Source organism: Saccopteryx bilineata, chromosome 9 (assembly GCF_036850765.1).
Source record: "Saccopteryx bilineata isolate mSacBil1 chromosome 9, mSacBil1_pri_phased_curated, whole genome shotgun sequence".
Lineage (NCBI taxonomy): Eukaryota > Metazoa > Chordata > Mammalia > Chiroptera > Emballonuridae > Saccopteryx > Saccopteryx bilineata.
Window position 1 is genome coordinate 83,174,493 of NC_089498.1, and position 18,618 is coordinate 83,193,110.

The following is an 18,618-nucleotide window of genomic DNA, read 5'->3' on the forward strand; positions in this document are numbered from 1 at the left end:
GGCTCAGTGGCTCCTCATTCCCCCCTCTGAATGGGAGGATAAGACGCAGTATCATCTTCTGAGAGGAGAGGCTGGTAGGTGGGCTGAAACGTAGGTCAGCGGACCAGGAGGTTGGCGGCCTCTAGCTAGCGTTTTACCATGGTGGGATAAGTAATAATCAAGTATTGCTCTTTGTTAACTGGGCAGGTGAGATGGGTGGTTAGGCCCAGCACCTGTCCCCTGGATATAAAAAAACACCCTGTTTATATTTCGGTCTCCAACAGATATTAAAATTTCAAATTTGTGTGTTGTGATTCTTACTCATCTGAATTCCCATGTTCGAATTTGGAGGCAGACTGGAAAAATATAAAATAAACAACAATAAAACAGCCAATGCTAACAGATATTATAACAAGTGTCCTAATACAAATAAGTGATTAAAACCTATTAGATTACTAAGCAAAGTCTTAACTAATACAACAGGATTTAAAATAAAAATTTTTAGTCTTAAATGTCCTTAACATGTTAATGTAATTTCACCAAGTCTATATTGACACCATTACTGCTTCATATTATTTGCAAATGAAACCTAATCCCACTTCAGTTTGAGAAGTGTCCCAAGGGACAGGAGTCACACACGTTCTGGAAAAGTTCACAAGGCACTAGAGTTGTGGTCACATTTCCATGCTTTGCAGCTAGAGTCCAAGTCCCAATGACCACTGTTTCTAGCTGGTAACAATTTAGGTAGACTGGAAAAGCCGTCTGCAGCACGTATGGAGACGGAGCTTCTGTTTTCTTTAAACTGGAGAGGTGAACCACGGGGTGCCTTTCTCTGGAGCTCTGCAACCATGGCATGGTGAAGAGAACCTGGGGATACACTATGCTGGGTAGTAGAGGTAAATTCGTCTAAATTAGGAGTAAGTCCCAGCCTAAAATAGGTATGGGGCATTGAGGCTAGAGGAATAAAGGAAACACTAAATGTTAGGCAAAGCAGCAGAAAATAAGACTATCAACACCTACAACAGAGATCTTCGAGGGATGAATAAAAAACTGAATATTCAGGCAAGGCATAGTAAGTGGCCCTTGTGTCCATAAGAAAGGAGATCAGTTTACCTGCTACTTGGAAGAAATACCCTAGGCTCGTCCACAGCTATGTGAGATGGGGCCGATGGCCCTTGGCACCTTTAGTCTTCAGTGGCAAGCCTCAGTAGGCTGGCAAGGTCAGGTCACAGGTAGCCAGAGCAGGGCTAGAAGAGACTGAACCCTCCCTTGGAGAAGTGAGGGAGCAGCTTACCTTCCAGTGTCCCTTTTTCCCATAGTAAAGTCATGTCCGTGGTGGGGGCCGAGAAGCCTGGCAGGCTTTAGCTCAATGTCGTTCCTTTCCACTCTTGAAGCAGGGCCCTGATTGGAGTCCTATGAAGTCTCTTGGGGGTGTTGGAGCCTTTATGGGTGTATGCCAAGAGCTGGTATTTTGCCTGATCTCTTTTTGGGCTCTGTCTGCCTTTTCTGTTCCTCTTTTGGTCATTATAGACCTTAAATGCCATGCTCAGAAGATCTCGTTGAGGGGTTTGAGGGTCCCCATCTGCCTATATAAACTTTTTCCATATACCTAGAGCTGATTGGAAAAAGACAAAACAGCATTATCAGCTGGATTAAATAAAAGAGGGTAGAAGTTTGCAGGAAGAGAAAAGAAGTTTAGCATCTCTTGTAGGATTCCAGAGTCTCTCAGTTGCTGAATAAACCTGTACATTAGTATTTAAGAGAAAATTTTTTTTAAAAGTCCAAAACACAAAGTTTTATTGAAAACAATAAAATACAAAAACAGCAGATTCTCATTTTAAAGTAAAACTGACATTTCCCAGAACTTTCCTAGTACCACACCATTCTGATCACTATTAAAAAACAACAACAACAAAGTCCCAATTCCAAAATAACTAACAAACCTGTTGGTAAACAATCTTCTCATGGTTCTAGTTATTTTTTCTAAATTTTACATTTGCACCTTTTCAAGAATGAGAGTTTTTTTTACACTAAAGGAAATAAACAGATTTATTGTAATAAATTTAAACATAAAAACCTGAACGTCAAAATTACATAGACCTTCCATTCAGAATAAATATTTAAAGAATAAGCTGTTCTGACGCATCTAAAAGATTCATCCAACAGATTAAAACAAATTTTTAGCACATACTTGCACAATGCATGCTTGCAGTGGTGAGATACTATCTGGAATACAAAAACGAATCTATTTAAGTAATTTATAGTCTAATATGTTAAGTAAGATACCCATATAACAATAACAAAGTATTCAATGTATTAATACTATTAGAGAGGTATTATAAATTGGTACAGTAGCTCAGTGCCATGAAAGATTAATTTCAACTGGTTATATGTAAATTACTTTATAGAGGAAACAGAATTTAAACTGGTCTTTAAAGAGAAAGGGGTAGTATGTAGTCATGTCAGACAGCTTAACTCCTGAAACAAGTTTAGATTTTAACAGAGTCTTAACTCTCTCCTATATTTACCAGTGGAATCAGAGCCTTGCTTGGGGTGGCTCTTTTTCCCCCTTGTCACCACACAGACTTTGAAGCATTTGTTGAGTACACTCTGTAATACCTTTATTTCAAAATTGTAAGAAATACTTGTCTTTATGTTAACTTAACAAAACTTAACAAAGCATTTTCAAGTAACATTTCTAAACTTATTAAAACATTTCTATCCTATTAATTAACAGGCAAATTAAAGTGCACAATAAGGCTGGAAAATTCCAGTGTGGCTTTTATTATTTTTCTATATTATTAATAAAAATCCACACCTTTTCTAGGTAAATTCACCCTGTTTTAAGCTTTGCAGCCTGAAGTTTCAAGCAGTTTAGCCAAAATTAGCAAGTTTTAGGATTCACATTTTATTCTATTTAAATTTAAATGAGCACGCTATATTTACTACAATTAAAATTAGAAATTTGGGCCCTGGCTGGTTGGCTCAGCGGTAGAGCATCGGCCTGGCGTGCAGGGGACCAGGGTTCGATTCCCGGCCAGGGCACATAGGAGAAGCGCCCATTTGCTTCTCCACCCCCCCCCCTCCTTCCTCTCTGTCTCTCTCTTCCCCTCCCGCAGCCAAGGCTCCATTGGAGCAAAGATGGCCCGGGCGCTGGGGATGGCTCCTTGGCCTCTGCCCCAGGCACTAGAGTGGCTCTGGTCGCGGCAGAGCGATGCCCCAGAGGGGCAGAGCATCGCCCCCTGGTGAGCAGAGCGTCGCCCCTGGTGGGCGTGCTGGGTGGATCCCGGTCGGGCGCATGCGGGAGTCTGTCTGACTGTCTCTCCCCGTTTCCAGCTTCAGAAAAATACAAAAACAAAAAAAAATTAGAAATTTGGGCCTGACCTGTGGTGGCGCAGTGGGTAAAAGCGTCGACCTGGAACGCTGAGGTCACCAGTTTGAAACCCCAGGCTTGCCTGGTCAAGGCACATATGGAAGTTGATGCTTCCTGCTCCTCCCTCTGTTCTTTCTATCTCTTTCCTCTCTCTGTCTCTTTCTCTCTGTGTGTCTCCTCTCTAAAAAAAAAAAAAAAAAAAAAAAAAAAGAATAAATAAAATGTAAAAAATAAATTAATTAAAATTAGAAATTTGTAGGGATGATATCATCTTATTTTTCAATATTAAAGCCGGCATTTCCAATTCTTGCATGCAAAGACCAAACATAAACAATGATCAGACAAGGTAGAGAGAAACCCGGGATTTTATAGATTAGAACGTGGCCTGCTTGATTCTTATGCAGGGCTATTATGATAGGAACAAAAGGATAGAAACTAAACAGAACTCTCTCTCTCAAAGGTTCGAGAACGGCCGTTTATGAGATTCTGTTTAGCTACATCCAAACAGGCGTTCCCTTCGCTCTCATTTCAGGCATAAAACAGTAAAGAAATAAAATGAGTTTAGAGAAAGAGAATAACTGGAAAAATCTGCAACTTTCCCAAACTCTTCCATTTACCAAAGAGAATCAGACAATAACACAACTTCAGAAAGCATCTCAGTCTTCCAATCTCTCACAAATTCCAAGAGCTGCAACAACCAGCAGCCAAAATCCATCTCAACCCTCGCTGAAAGGCAGGTCCAGCCCATTTGGGAGGGGAACACTCTCCCCACTCCTCCCCTGGGTCCGGGGCCCCCAGCAGAGCCAAACCTCGCTCGCACAAAGGTCAGCCCGCAGTAGAGCCGCTACCCCCATGGCCACAGGGACCCGGGGCCCCAGGCCTTGGAGGCGCTTTCTCCGCCCGTGAGACACATCCCGTCCACCACCCACGTGCACCTGCGTTCTTCAACACCCACGCGAGTGGCCACCTGCGCATCCAAAAGGGGACCGTGGCCAGGCCGCACTGGTGGGCGCTGGGACCTGAGGTGGTATCCGGAATCTTGTACCTGGGGCACACCCTCCCCGCCGCACACCTTCTGCATGCCGACTCCGAGCACCAGCCAGAGCCCTCTCCCACCCTACCTTGGAGGCACGGGGCAGGGCAAGCCGTGAGGCCAGCACAAAACCCAGTCCACGGTGGCCCTGTCCCCGCAGCTCCACCGGCCCTTGGCCCATCGCCCCTGCCAGGAGGAGGCCAGCCCTCCTCCCGTCCGCGCATCTGGCGTGAGGGGAAGCCACTGCTCGCCCCCTTTCCCCACACTGTACTTAAAAGCTTCACTCTCTAAAAGCTTTGATGAATGCAGTGACAAAAACAAATAGACAAACAGCAAAAAACCAGACAAACAGCAAAAACAGATAAACAGGCACCACACTTCCCTTGAGCTCGGAATATCTAAATTCAAATGGGGTTCCCTAAAAGCGGGGTGCCCTCCCAAATCTCCCAACCTCTCGTCCGAGGGGAGACGGCCAGTGGCCCTTTCCCGGCCCCTCAGCCAGGGCTCACGTGGCGAACAAACGATCGCGACCTTGTTCTACTTACTCGGGTTTGAACAATAAAGCTCCAGTGTGCAGACCAACAGCGGTCCCTCGATCCCGGGACGAGCCCCCAAAATGTTAATCCTAATCCGGAGGGACCCAAAACATTGAAGACACGAACAAGGTCCATCGATTACACACACCAAAGCTTTATTGTCTAGCTTGGCCAAGCGGCGGGAACTCCAACAGGAATCTGAAGGAGAGCGTGCTGGCCCTTTGTTCTAGTTTTTATAGTTTTGTAAGCGGGAAGTATAGAAGCAAAAATTGTAATTAGGAGCCCCTTACCACTATTGGTTATAGTCATATGTCCTTTAACATAATAGGACCATCTTCAATTTGCAAGCCATATATTCTTTTGGAGAAAACAAAATTTACAAGCCAACACAATGGTAGAAAGTTGTCTCTTTATATATTAAAAGATACTCCTAATTTAGAGCTCTCTTTCCCCCTTTTGCCAACTTCTATTATGAATCTACCTTTGCCACCCAGTTTAGTGTATCCCAAGGTTCTCTTTACCATGCCACAGTCGCAGAGCTCCAGGGAAAAGCAACCTGGTCTCATCTCTCCAGGCAGAGGATAACAGAAGCTCTATATCCACGCATGCTGCAAATGGCTTTTCCAGTCTACCTGAATCATTACCAGCTAAAAGCAGCGGTCATTGGGACTTGGACATGAGCTGCAAAGTATAGAATGGTGACAACAATTCCAGTGCCATGAGGACTTTTCCTGGATGGGGACTTTTCCTGGACTCCTGCTCCCTGTGACAGCTCCTAACAGACTGAACTGTGGTTGGGTTGCATTTTTCAGGAATTTGGCATGGTGATGGGGCCAACTTGGACTTGGTGAACATATTAAGGACACTACTCTTTTATGGATTCTTTCTGTATTGGCCAAGAGTTTGCTTAAAGGCTCTAATCACTGTAAAAAAAAAATAGAAGACTGGCTAAAGAAGATGGGGCACATATACACCATGGTATACTATTCAGCTAGAAGAAATGACGACATCGGATCACTTACAGCAGAATGGTGGAATCTTGATAATATTATGCGGAGTGAAATAAGTGAATCAGAAAAAAACAAGAACTGCAGGATTTTATACATTGGTGGGACATAAAAATGAGACTAAGAGACATGGACAGGAGTGGGGTGGTTACGGGGGTTGGGGGGAGAAGAGGAGGGAGAGGGGGAGGGGAAGGGATACAAAGAAAACTGGATAGAGGGTGACGGAGGACGATTTCTCTTTGGGTGATGGGTATGCAACAGAACTAAATGACAAGATAACCTGGAAATGTTTTCTTTGAATATATGTACCCTGATTAATTGATGTCACCCTATTAAAATAAAAATTTATTTATTAAAAAAAAAAAAAAGATATTCCTATATTATCTAGTGTTTATCTGCCATGTCTCTGTCCAGAGTCACACGTGTTAACCACACGCATTTACATAGGAGAGGTAGTTTCGGTGGGGACAAATGCCCACAAATGGCTCATTGCTATAAGAAAAGGTTTATTTTGGCTTTTCTCTCCCTGCACTTGGCTAGTCATTCATCCCTTTTCCCCACAGGCGTGGTGGAATGTCTGGGGATCCATGTTTTCCTCCCCTTTGCATTTACAATACAATGGCAAGAGCCATCCTGGTTATGCCAATCACACAGTACAGAGACTATTCTCACAATTTCTCTGCACACCTTAACCCAAATTAATAAAATATTCTCCAAGCCTCTTAAAATATTAATATTAATTCTGTAGTGCTTGGTACTTTACAACACCTGCGGGTGAAGTGGCTCAGTGGCTCCTCAAGGCCACACCCAGAGGCCCATACCATTAGAATCTCTGGGATAAGACCCAGGTAACAATATTTCTTAAAGCTCCTGGGTGATTCTGCCATGAAGCCAAAGTTGAGAACCAAATTAAATTTTAAAATAAAAATAGATAAATAAAAAACAAAGTTGAGAACCACTGTAAAAGAAGTCAGTGTCAAGTTTGCAACGCTAGAGCTCACATCTTAAGTTACCAGAACCAGGCTTGCTCCCAATAATCTCTGATGAGTTTTAGAAAACAGTCTTTAGTGGCAAAGGTCAGGGATGGTGTGGACAGAGATGGGTGGTCCTGGTCTGGAACTGAACCTTCAAAAGAGAGACTATTTGGACAGGTGGAGATGGTAAAGAGGTCATTTCAGGCATGATGAGGGCCCTGAACTCAGCTATGGTGAGAGAGAAGTAAACTATAGGTCTGGGAGAACAGGGAGGAGTCAGTTGTTTTGTTTACCTGATCAGATGTCCTCTTCCCCAATACACTGAGTTCTCAAAAGCAGTACTATTTTCACATCCATGACTGTTTTAAAGTTAACAAGCCAAAACTGAACACCATTTTGCTGAGAGCAAACTGCAATGCCTGTAGCTTCTTTCTCTCCTGCCGGACCCAGGCATACCATTGGGGTGGGCGTGGGGCAGCAGGATAAGGAAGGTGGGCTGCAGGGGAGAGTCTGTAGGGGTTGTGAGCAGAGAGGGTACCTGAAACCAGAGGGTCCAGACTGAACACTTCTTCTCCTCAGCCCTGGCTACCTTCCCTCCATTCTCAGTTACTAAAGTCCACAGGACAAGTAGGCAGGTGTGTGTGTGTGTGTGTGTGTGTGTGTGTGTGTGTGTGTGTTTGGGAGGGAATGAAATGTCTTATGCTTTAACCTCTCAAACCCTTTCTGGGTTTAAAGGAAAAGGGTTTGTTTTGGGGTTGGTTTGTTTGTTGAACAATCACCATAAAGGATGATAGTGGCAGGGATCCCTGGATTTGGAGGGGGCGAGCCGCTCAGGGTCATGTTCCTTTCCAGGTATATCTGATCCCCTTTCTGTGTTATATGATGATGGTCTGGGCCAACCCAACAAACAAATTAAGAGTAGGAGTCAGTTTTTTCTATAATTTAGTGCAAGCACAGGGAGTGATACAGACAGGCCGGCCGTGGAAGGCTTTTCATAAAATGACGTTTGGGCAGAGCCCTGGCAGAAGGAAGCAAGCAGGCCTATGTGTCCTGGAGGAGTAACATTCCAAGCAGAGGGAGCAGCAACAAAGGCCCAGAGGGGAGGAGGGGATTGTTACACTCAAGGAACATTAGGAAGGAAGTGTGGCTAGAGCAACGTGAGTGAGCAGCAGAGGTAGGAAGGAAGTAGGACAGAAGGCGGTGAGACGCTGAGATGGATGCATGTGGTTCTGGCCGGCCGTGGTAAGAGCTGAATTTTCCTGAGAGATGGGAACCCATGGGAGAGTTCTGAGAAGAGAAATGACATGATCTGATTTATATTATCCTGACTGCTGTGAGACAATAGATTGTCAAAGATCAAAGTTTCCATCAGGGGGGCCACGTAGGATGCTATGGCAATAATCCAGGTGAGAGATAAAGGTAATATTACTACACCATGTAGTAATATAATGTTATAGTAATTAAATATATAGAAATATAAAAAAATGTAGAAGATATATAAAAGTAATTAAGATATAATATTAAAATTAATTAAGGAAATAAAGCTATGCCATCTGGATAGGAATTAATATAGTGGGTGCAGATGTGATAAAGAGACTCTGACTTTCGAGCAGGGCCCAGTTAGTGTGTGTGTGAAGTTATACATAGATAAGAAGTGGCTTGATGTCATAACTTTGTAATTTAACATAAACAAGAAGCTTTCCTAGAAACATCTTAAAAGTGGTTTAATGTAACATTTTAGTAGATTAACATAAAAAGGGCTCCCCGTGAGGAACTCCCAAAAAGGTGGTTTGAGGTGATAATCCTGTAGATTGACACCTATTAGAAGGCATTGGCCAGTAAAGGTACTAAAGCTGAGGGGCCCACTGCTGAGGTAGTCGGCCAGACTCCAGTGTGAACCTGGACTGTCTATGCTGCTCTGAGCTCTGACCAAAGACAGCCGAGAGGAACATGCTGATGGGGCCCCCTTAAGCTGTTGTACTCAGGCACGCCAAAGGATTTGTGAGTAGTAAATTGCCTATGTGATTCTTGCAACTAACTTGTGTGTCGGTTGTGTCTTTCCTCCTGTGGCAGTTAGTGTCGGCGCTGATCAGTAGCATTCTCATAGCTGTCTCAAGAGTAGTCTCGAAGAGTTGCCAGCCTTACTGAGAAACAGGAGTGTCCCACTGCACAGGAAAGTTGAATCAGGGATGCCTGATCGACATAGAGCTTGGGCTCTACTGGGACAGGTAGGTAAAGGAGGTGGTAGCAGTGGAGGTGTGTTGAAAGTGTCAGATGCTAGATATATCTGAAGGCAGAGCTAAGAGGATTTCCTGAATGATCAGATGTAGGATGTCAGAGAAAAGGAAGTCAAGGATGACTGCAAGATTTTTGGCCTGAGCAACTAACTGCACATGAGTTTTGCAGTAAAAGGAAGCCGAAAATGATGGGGTCCAGGGAAGATGTTAATGTGCTAGGACAGTTACAATGAATACACCAGAGGTATAAGTATCAATGCAGGGTGCATCAAAGCAATGCAAGGGAAAAGAACAAGCTTAGGAATTGTAAACTCAGTAGGATACAATGTGCACACACTTTAAAGGCATTCACAACAGTATTGCTTAGAGTTCCATACATATGTGGTAAAGTGTAAAAACACACGTAGAATGATAGACAAAGTACACCCAGGATTAAGCACCATCTGGTTGCTTCACACTTTTAAAACCCTGTTTCCCAGGCCAGGTTTTTGTCCAGTTAAACCAGAACCTCTGGGAATGGATCCAAGTGTTAGTTTGTTGTTGTTGTTTGTTTGTTTTAAAGCTCGCTAGGGCATTCTTTTATGGAGGCAAGGTGAAAAAACCAATGCTTTACACTGAGAAATAACTATAAAATTTTAGAGATGCACAAGGAATAATCCCTTTTTATATTTAAGTCTTGGACAGAGTATCTGTCAGGAAACACAAAGAAATTCTCCAAGAAACAGTTGAGCCCATACTGTGGCCTTTTTGTATCCAAGGAGCTGCTTGGAGAAATGGCTGATGGCAGGCTTGGGGCAGGAGATGTACAAGATGGGCCTGGAACATACTATCATACTACGTATCAAGTAAACTCTTGAAGACGACTGAAGGCTGATGGAAAGAAAGGACTTGGAGAAAAAAAAAGGACTTGGGATCTACCTTGAATAGGTTCTCTCTTGCTAAAGTTGGGACAGTTTGAACATCTATAACTGCATTGGATTAAAACACATCAGATATGTTCAAATACATGAGTGAAATGATCCGTAGGGGAAACAAAGAAAATATTGGATGGTACTTAAAAAAAAAGTCAACTCAGTTTAAAACAAAAATATAGAAGAAATAAGCTTTTATCCTGCCTTCGGTACTTCAAAGTAACCAAAGAGTTGGTGAAAGAAATTTCTCATTGCAGAAGCACTCAGAGCCTGTCTAGCCATAGTTAGAATGGAGAGGTCAAGGGGTGGCCGGTGGGGGGCCACATCCCTGGAAATGCCTCTCTGGGTCTGTCCATCAGGCAGCTCCTTCCCCAGCAGATGATGCCTCTAACTCTAACTACTCTCTTCATCCAGGAGGTGTGCTGGTCCCACTTCCTACTCCACATGCTCCTCCAGCACAGACTGAGTCGGTCAAAATGTTGATCTTACCCCTTCACTGTATGGAGGAAAACGGAGTTCTCGGGACATGATTTTCAAGAGTCAAAGCTGGTCAGAGCAGCTTTTTGATAAAGAGAAAAGAGCTCTGAACTAAGTCTTCAGAGCTGTGCCACCAGGAGACCTTGGGCGAGCCTCCTTTTTCGTGGAGCCCTTTCCTCCATCTGGACTGTGCAGGGGCTGTTCTAGATTCCCTAGCCAGGGGCCCTGGAGTTTCTTCACCAGGACCAAACCTAGAGCACAGCTTTCGGTTCACACCTGTGCTGTTATTATTGAACCAGTGTTTCTTTGCATCAACGGACTGGACATTCCAGGAAAACAGGGATATGTTGGTCTTGCTCTTCCTGGTTTCCTCACACCCAGCACTGAGCATGGCCCTCAATAAATCACAAAGCTTGGATGGCAAAAGCAGCCATAAGCAAACTCAGAAGACCAAGAAATAACTTGGAAAATGTATTTGCAACTCATATCACAAAGGGCTTCTTTTCCAAAGACCAGCTCCTACAGATCAATGAAAGGTTAATAATGAGAATTCCAGCTTCCTGCCTGCATGTAAGGGGTTTGGAAGTTAACTCCTTATCCTAGCAGCTAGTAGAAAGCTGAATAACCTAGAAAATCAACAACTCTTCTTCAGTCTAAGAGAAGTGAAGAAACAGGGGAACTGCCATCCCCAAATCTGAAGAGACCAACAGGCAAACACAGAACATCACAACTTACCAAAGCAGAAATCCATGTGCACTGTGGGTCCCAGGCCCGATGGGAGACCTACACTGCAATTGATGAACTACTGGGGGCTCAGTGCAGACAATTCTGAGAGTCAGGAACTCCATTCAGGGGGACTAAGTCATAGGGGGGCGCACACTTGTGTGAGTGTTACTCCCAGAAGTTTGACCAGGTTCTCACAGGAAATATCCAAAGAAAGTCTCCTTATGCTTCTGGCACGAGAGAAAAAAAGCAAGTATTTTGAAATACGTAACACACATTTATACACACATACTTGAACACATACATTATTGAATTTTACCACCATGTTACTGAAGGACTACTAACAGCAATTCCTTTTATGTAGTACATCATGTCCAGCAATCAAGAAAAAAATTAAAAAGTATACTAAAAGGTGAAAGAGAATCGTAGTTTGGAGCTTCTGGTCCAGATGGCAGAGTAGGTGAATGCTGTGCTTGCCTCCTCCCATAACCACATCAAAATTACAACATTACAGAACAACCATCATTCAGAACCACCTGAATCTAAGTGAACGGAAGTCCTATGACAGAGATTTAAAGAAACCACATTGAGATGGGTAGGAGGGGCAGAGACTCTCAACAGGCTTGTCCCACACCCAGGTGTGGTGGTTTAAAATTGGGAGGGCTATCTCAGCTACAAAGTTCACCTTTGGGGAATGAGAGGTTCCAGCCCCAAATCAGGAGCCCCAGCCCAGGGTTCCAGTGCCAGGAGGAGAAGTCCTCATAACTTCTGGCAGTGAAAACCAGTGGAGACTGTGGCTGAGTGAGACAAAAGGCTGTGGGAGTCCCAGGTATTTTTCTTAAAGGGCCCGTGCACGGACATACTGGGATTCTCTTGCTCTCATTTCCAGCCCTGGGGCAGCAGCTCCAGAGGCACCAGGAGCAATCAGGGAAGAACTGAATTGTCTTGCTGAGAGGGACAGCTTTCTCCCAGACTGAAGCGCTGGCTGGTGCCATATCTGAGTCTCCACCAACCTAGCTCATGCTGTTAGTCCCGCTTGGCGATTCCCTGAGAACCTGCCCCCACTCAACTTTCAGGCATACCCAAGCTATTTCCAGTGTTTGTTCTATACAAACGGTCTGTCTTGGCTCATGCTGAGGACTTGACTAAAATCTCCCAAACAAGCAGTATCTGGCCTCAGAGAACTGTGTACATCTTGCTAAGTGGCTCCAGGCCTGGAACTAGGGGAAGCCAGCCTTGGTGCACAGCTTAGACTCTCCTGGGCACCTCCAAACCCAGCACAAGAAGCAGCCATATGCAGATCACTTTGTAGTTTATGCTGGGTGGCCCTGGGTAGGGCACAGGTGGCAGCTGACCTTGGCCAGCACCTCCAAGGAGGCCCAAGAGCCAGCACACCTGGTGGACAGCTTCAAACCATGCTAAAGCAACACCTAACCACCACCACAAGAAACACACTCAAGGGCAGACTCAGTAGGCAGCAGAGCAAGTGTTACTTTGTGGGGTCGGCTCCTTAACAGTGGTCACAGTCAGTCATTGCAGTTGAATGGCCTGGGGTTAAATTTTTCCAATTGATGTACCAACAGCAATCAAGGTTCAACTACAATAGGAGGGTGTACACAACCCACACAGGGGTGCACCTGATGTGCCCAGCTTGGGAGACCAGGGAGGCTATGCCACTGACCCCTAAAGGACCTACTACATAAGGCCACTAGGCCACTCTGCCAAGCCTGGGAGATAGAGCAGCTCTGGTTATAATACATAGAAACACAGAGAAGCAGCCAAAATGAAGAGACAAAGAAGCATGTCCCAAATGGAAAAATAACAAAATTCCAGAAAAAGAAGTCAACAATCTACCAGATGCAGAATTCAAAACACTGGTTATGAGTATGCTCAATGAACTTAGGGAAAGAGTACATGAATTCAGTAAGAACTTCAAAAAAGAGATAGGAAACATAAAAATGAAGATGGAAAATGTAAGGGAAAAACCCCAGTCAGATATAAAGAATAAAATAACTGAAATAAAGAATATGTTTTAGGGAATTTACATAGAGCAGATGAAGCAGAGAATCAAATTAGCAATTTAGAAGAAAAGGAAGCAATCAGAACAGCAAGAAGAAAAAAGAATCCAAAAAAATGAAGACAGTTTATGGAGCCTCCGGGACAATTTCAGTCATACTAAACACTCACATCATGGGCTTACTGGAAGGAGAAAAGAGAGCAAGAAATTAAAAATCTATTTGAAAAATAATTACAGAAAAACTTCCTAACCTGAGGAAGAGTATAGATACACAAATCCAGAAAGTGTAGAGTCCCAAACAAGATGGATCATAATTAAAATACCAAAGGTTAAAGACAAAGAGAGAATATTAAAAGCAGCAAGAGAAAAGCAGTTAGTTACCTACAAGGGAGTCCTCATAAGACCATCAGTTGATTTCTCAACAGAAATTTTGAAGGTAAGAAGAGATTGGCACAAAATATTCAAAATGGTAAAAAGCAAGGCCTTACCACCAAGATTATTCCACCCAGCAAAGCTATTATTTAGAATTGAAGGACAGATAAAGAGCTTCCCAGACAATAAAAAGCTAAAAGTTCATCACCACCGAACCAGTATTACAAGAAATGTTAAACAGCCTTCTTTAAAAAGAAGAAAAAGAAATAAGATAAAAAATATGAATAATAAAATAACAAAAATACATATTTATCAACAATTATTTTATTTATTTAAAAAAAATTTTTTTTTGTACTTTTCTGAAGCTGGAAACGGGGAGAGACAGTCAGACAGACTCCCACATGCGCCCGACTGGGATCCACCTGGCACGCCCACCAGGGGGCGACACTCTGCCCACCAGGGGGCGATGCTCTGCCCTTCTGGGGCATCGCTCTGTTGAGACCAGAGCCACTCTAGCACCTGGGGCAGAGGCCAAGGAGCCATCCCCAGCACCCGGGCCATCCTTGCTCCAATGGAGCCTTGGCTGCAGGAGGGGAAGAGAGAGACAGAGAGGAAGGAGAGGGGGAGGGGTGGAGAAGCAGATGGGCGCTTCTCCTGTGTACCCTGGCCGGGAATCGAACGCGGGACTTCTGCACACCAGGCCGACGCTCTACCACTGAGCCAACCGGCCAGGGCTCAACAATTATTTTAAATGCAAATGACAAGTGCTCCAACTAAAAGCTATACAGTTGTTCAATGGATAACAAAACAAAACCTTTACATATACTGTCTACTAGAAATTCACTTCAAATCGAAAGACATGCTCAGACTGAAATTAAAGGGATGGAAAAGGATATTTTATGAAAATAGAAGCAAACAAAAAAATATATAGGGTAGCAATAATTATACCAAACAAAATAGACTTTAAAAGAAAGTCTATAACAAAGTGACAAAGCAGTTCTACTTCTGGGTATTTATCTGAAGAAACCCAAATAAAAAATTGAAGAAACAACATATACATCCGTATGTTCATTGCATTATTTTTAATGAGCAAGATAGGAAAGCAACCTGAGTGTCTACCAGTAGATGGCTGGATAAAGAGGAAGTGGTAGATACATGCAGTAGACCATGACTCAGTCATATAAAAAGAATAAAATATTGCCATTTGCAATATCATGGATGGACCTAGAGGATAGTGAGTGTGTGGAGTGAAATGAGTCAGAGAAAGACAAATGTCAGATGATTTCAACTATATGTGGAATCTAAAGAACAAAATATTTATAAATGAACAAGCAAAACAAAAACACTCAGATATGAGAACATTTTGGCAGAATGGGAGGGGGAGTTAGGAAGATGGGTATAAAAAGGAAAGGAATTTAAAAAAGTAAATTGGTAGTTATAGAATAGTCACAGGGACCTAAAGTGCAGCACAGGAAATATAGTCAATAATACTATAGTAATGTATGGTGTCAGGTGTGTACTGGATTTATAAGGGTGACCACTTCATAAGTTATATAAATATCTAACCACTGGGTTGTACATCTGAAACTAATATAATATTGTACATCAATTTAATGAAAAATTATTTTTTAAAAATCATAGTTTAAAGAGACAAATGAGCATCAAATCCAGACTGCAATATGACAAGAGATATTGGCATGATCAGATTGGGAATTTAAAATGACTATAATTAATATGCTAAGGGCTTATAGGATCAGTGCTGGACATAGCCCTTCCCCTTCACAACCACAGGGTGCTGTGGTCATGGATCCTGACCATCTTTATCGTGGGCTGTAACCAACATTTTACTAAGAACAATGGAACCGAATCACAGATATATATCAAGGAGGGATAATACAGAACAGCGCATGCCCTTCCCTCTACCCTCTGCTTACCTGCTTAGTTGCTCGTGGATAGAAATTTTCCCTTGAATAACCACCCAGGGCTTAGCTCAGGGGTCGGGAACCTATGGCTCGCGAGCCATATGTGGCTCTTTTGATGGCTGCATCTGGCTCGCAGACAAATCTTTAATAAAAAAAAATAATAACGTTAAAAATATAAAACATTCTCATGTATTACAATCCATTCATTTCCTACCGCTCATGTTCATAGTTGCTGGTGGCTGGAACCAATCACAGCTGTCCTCTGGGACAACACCAAATTTTTATTGGATAATGCGTAAAGTGCATGGGTCGTTGTATGGCTCTCACAGAATTACATTTTAAAATATGTGGCGTTCATGGCTCTCTCAGCCAAAAAGTTTCCCGACCCCCCTGGTTAGCTCTTTAAACCTCAACCCCACCCAGCAATGAATGGAACTTTCTTTTTTTTCTTTCTTTTTTTTTTACAGAGACAGAGAGAGGAGGGATAGACAGAGACAGACAGGAACAGAGAGAGATGAGAAGCATCAATCATCAGTTTTTTGTTGTGACACCTTAGTTGTTCATTGATTGATTGCTTTCTCATCTGGGCCTTGACCGCGGGCCTTCAGCAGACTGAGTAACCCCTTGCTCCAGCCAGTGACCTTGGGTCCAAGCTGGTGAGCTTTGCTCAAACCAAATGAGCCCGCGCTCAAGCTGGCAACCTCGAGGTCTCGAACCTGGTTCCTCCGCATCCCAGTCCGACACTCTATCCACTGTGCCACCTGGTCAGGCTGAACGGAACTTTCATCAATCAGCCACCATTGGTGCTGCCCCAGTATGTAAGTAATAAAGGCTTTGTCTGCTCCATCTGGTCCTCCTTGTGGTTTCTTTGGGAACCCACAACAATACCAGATCTATTTTCTGGGTCTGGACCTCCTGTGTTTCCTTTTATTATCCTTTTTATTTCTGAAGGGTTGATAATAATGGCCCCTCTTTTAGAGTTGATAATAATGACCCCTCTTTTATTCATGTTTTGATTTTTTTTTTTTTCTTTTTAGCAGAGAAAAAGAGAGACAGACAGACGGGAAGGGAGAGGGAGGAGAAGCATCAACTCATAGTTGCAGCACCTTAGTTGTTCATTGATTGCTTTCTCATATGTGCCTTGACAGGGGGGCTCCGGCTGAGCTAATGACCTAGTGACCTCTTGCTGAAGCCAGTGACCTTGGGCTGAAGCCAGTGACCATGGGGTCATGTCTATGATCCCATACTTATGCTGGTGATCCCTTGCTCAAGCTGGAGAGCTAGTGCTCAAGCTGGTGACCTTGGAGTTTCGAACCTGGATTCTCTGCATCCCAGGCCAATGCTCTATCCATTCACTGTGCCACAGCCTGGGCAGGCTGATTTGAATAATTAGAGTTGTTGTTGTTGTTGTTGTTGTTTTTTGTGAGTCTAGCTAAACATTTTTTTGTTAGTCTAGCTAAAATTTTTTGATCTTACAAAGTATCAACTTTTGATTTCATTGATCTCTCTATATTTTTTCTACTTTCTATTTCATGTATTTTGGCATAAATCTTTATTATTTCTTTCTTCTGTTTTGTTGGGTTTAGTTTGCTCTTGCTCTTTCTTTTTTAATATAGGTGTTTAAAGCTATAAATTTCTATCTAAACTTGTTGGTTGTGTAAGTTTTGGTATGCTATGTTTTTATTTTCATTCATCTGAAAATATTTTCAAGTTTCCCTTGTGATTTTTTCTTTGACCTTTTGGGAGTATGCTATCGATATTGACATAATTGAGAATTCCTTGAATTTCCTTCTGTTAATGATTTTCTTTCTTTCTTTCTTTCTTTCTTTCTTTCTTTCTTTCTTTCTTTTTTTCTTTCTTCTTTCTTGGAGGGGAGATAGTGAGACAGATTCTTGCATGCACCCCAGCTGGGATCTGCCCAGCAACCCCAGTCTGGGTGGATACTTAAATCAACTGAGCTATTTTTAGCACCTGAGGCCAACATACTTGAACCAACTGAGCTATTGTCAGGGCTGGGGCAATGCTTGAACCAATTGAGTCACTGGCTGCGGGAGGGGAGGAGGAAAAAGGGGGAAGAAAGGGGGGTAGAGATACAGATCGTCATTTCTCTTGTGTACCCTGATCAAGAATTGAACCTGGCATATCTATATGCCAGGCTGACACTCTTTCCACTGAGTCAACCGGCCAGGGCCCTGTTAATGATTTCTAATTTCATTCCACTGTGGTCAGAGAACATACTTTATATGATTTCAACATTTTAAAATGTTTAAGACTTATTTGGCTACCTAACACATGATCTATACTGAAGAAGGTTTCATGTGCTCTTGAGAAGAATGTGTATCTGCTGTTGCTGGGTAGAGATGTCTATTAGCTTAGTTGGTTCATGGGATTGCCTTTATTTCTCTCTCTCTCAGATAATTTCTTGTTAGTGTATAAAAATGCAACTGATTTCTGTATCTTGATTTTGTAACAACTTCACTGAATTCATTTATTAGTTCTAGCAGTTTTTTGTGGAGTGTTCAGGGTTTTCTATATCATGTAATCTGCAAACAGAGATCATTTTATTTCTTCCTTTCTGATTTGAATTCCTTTTATTTCTTTTTCTTGTCTAATTGCTCCTGGGCTTCCAGTACTATGTTGAATAGAAATGGAGAGAGTGGGCAGCCTCGTCTTATTCCTAATCATAGAGGAAACGCTTTTAACTGTATACCATTAAGTACAGTATTAGCTATGGGCTTGTCACAGATGGCCGTTCTTATATTAAGGCACAGCACTCCTACACCTAATCTGTCAGTTTTTATCATTAAAGGGTGTTGAATTTTGTAAAATGCTAAACGTACTTTTTCCCTTAAGGTATAACCTGAAAGAAGCACACGTTAACGTTGCTTACAACATATAGATATCCCAGGTTCAATTCTGCCCATTGGACAGAATTCAGGGCTGAATGTGATTATAAAGGTGGCTGGGAAATGTAGTCTTTTTCATTGATAGTTCTGTACCCAGCTAACCTTTGGTGATTCTATCACAAAAAAAAGAAAACAGAATGAATTTGAGGAT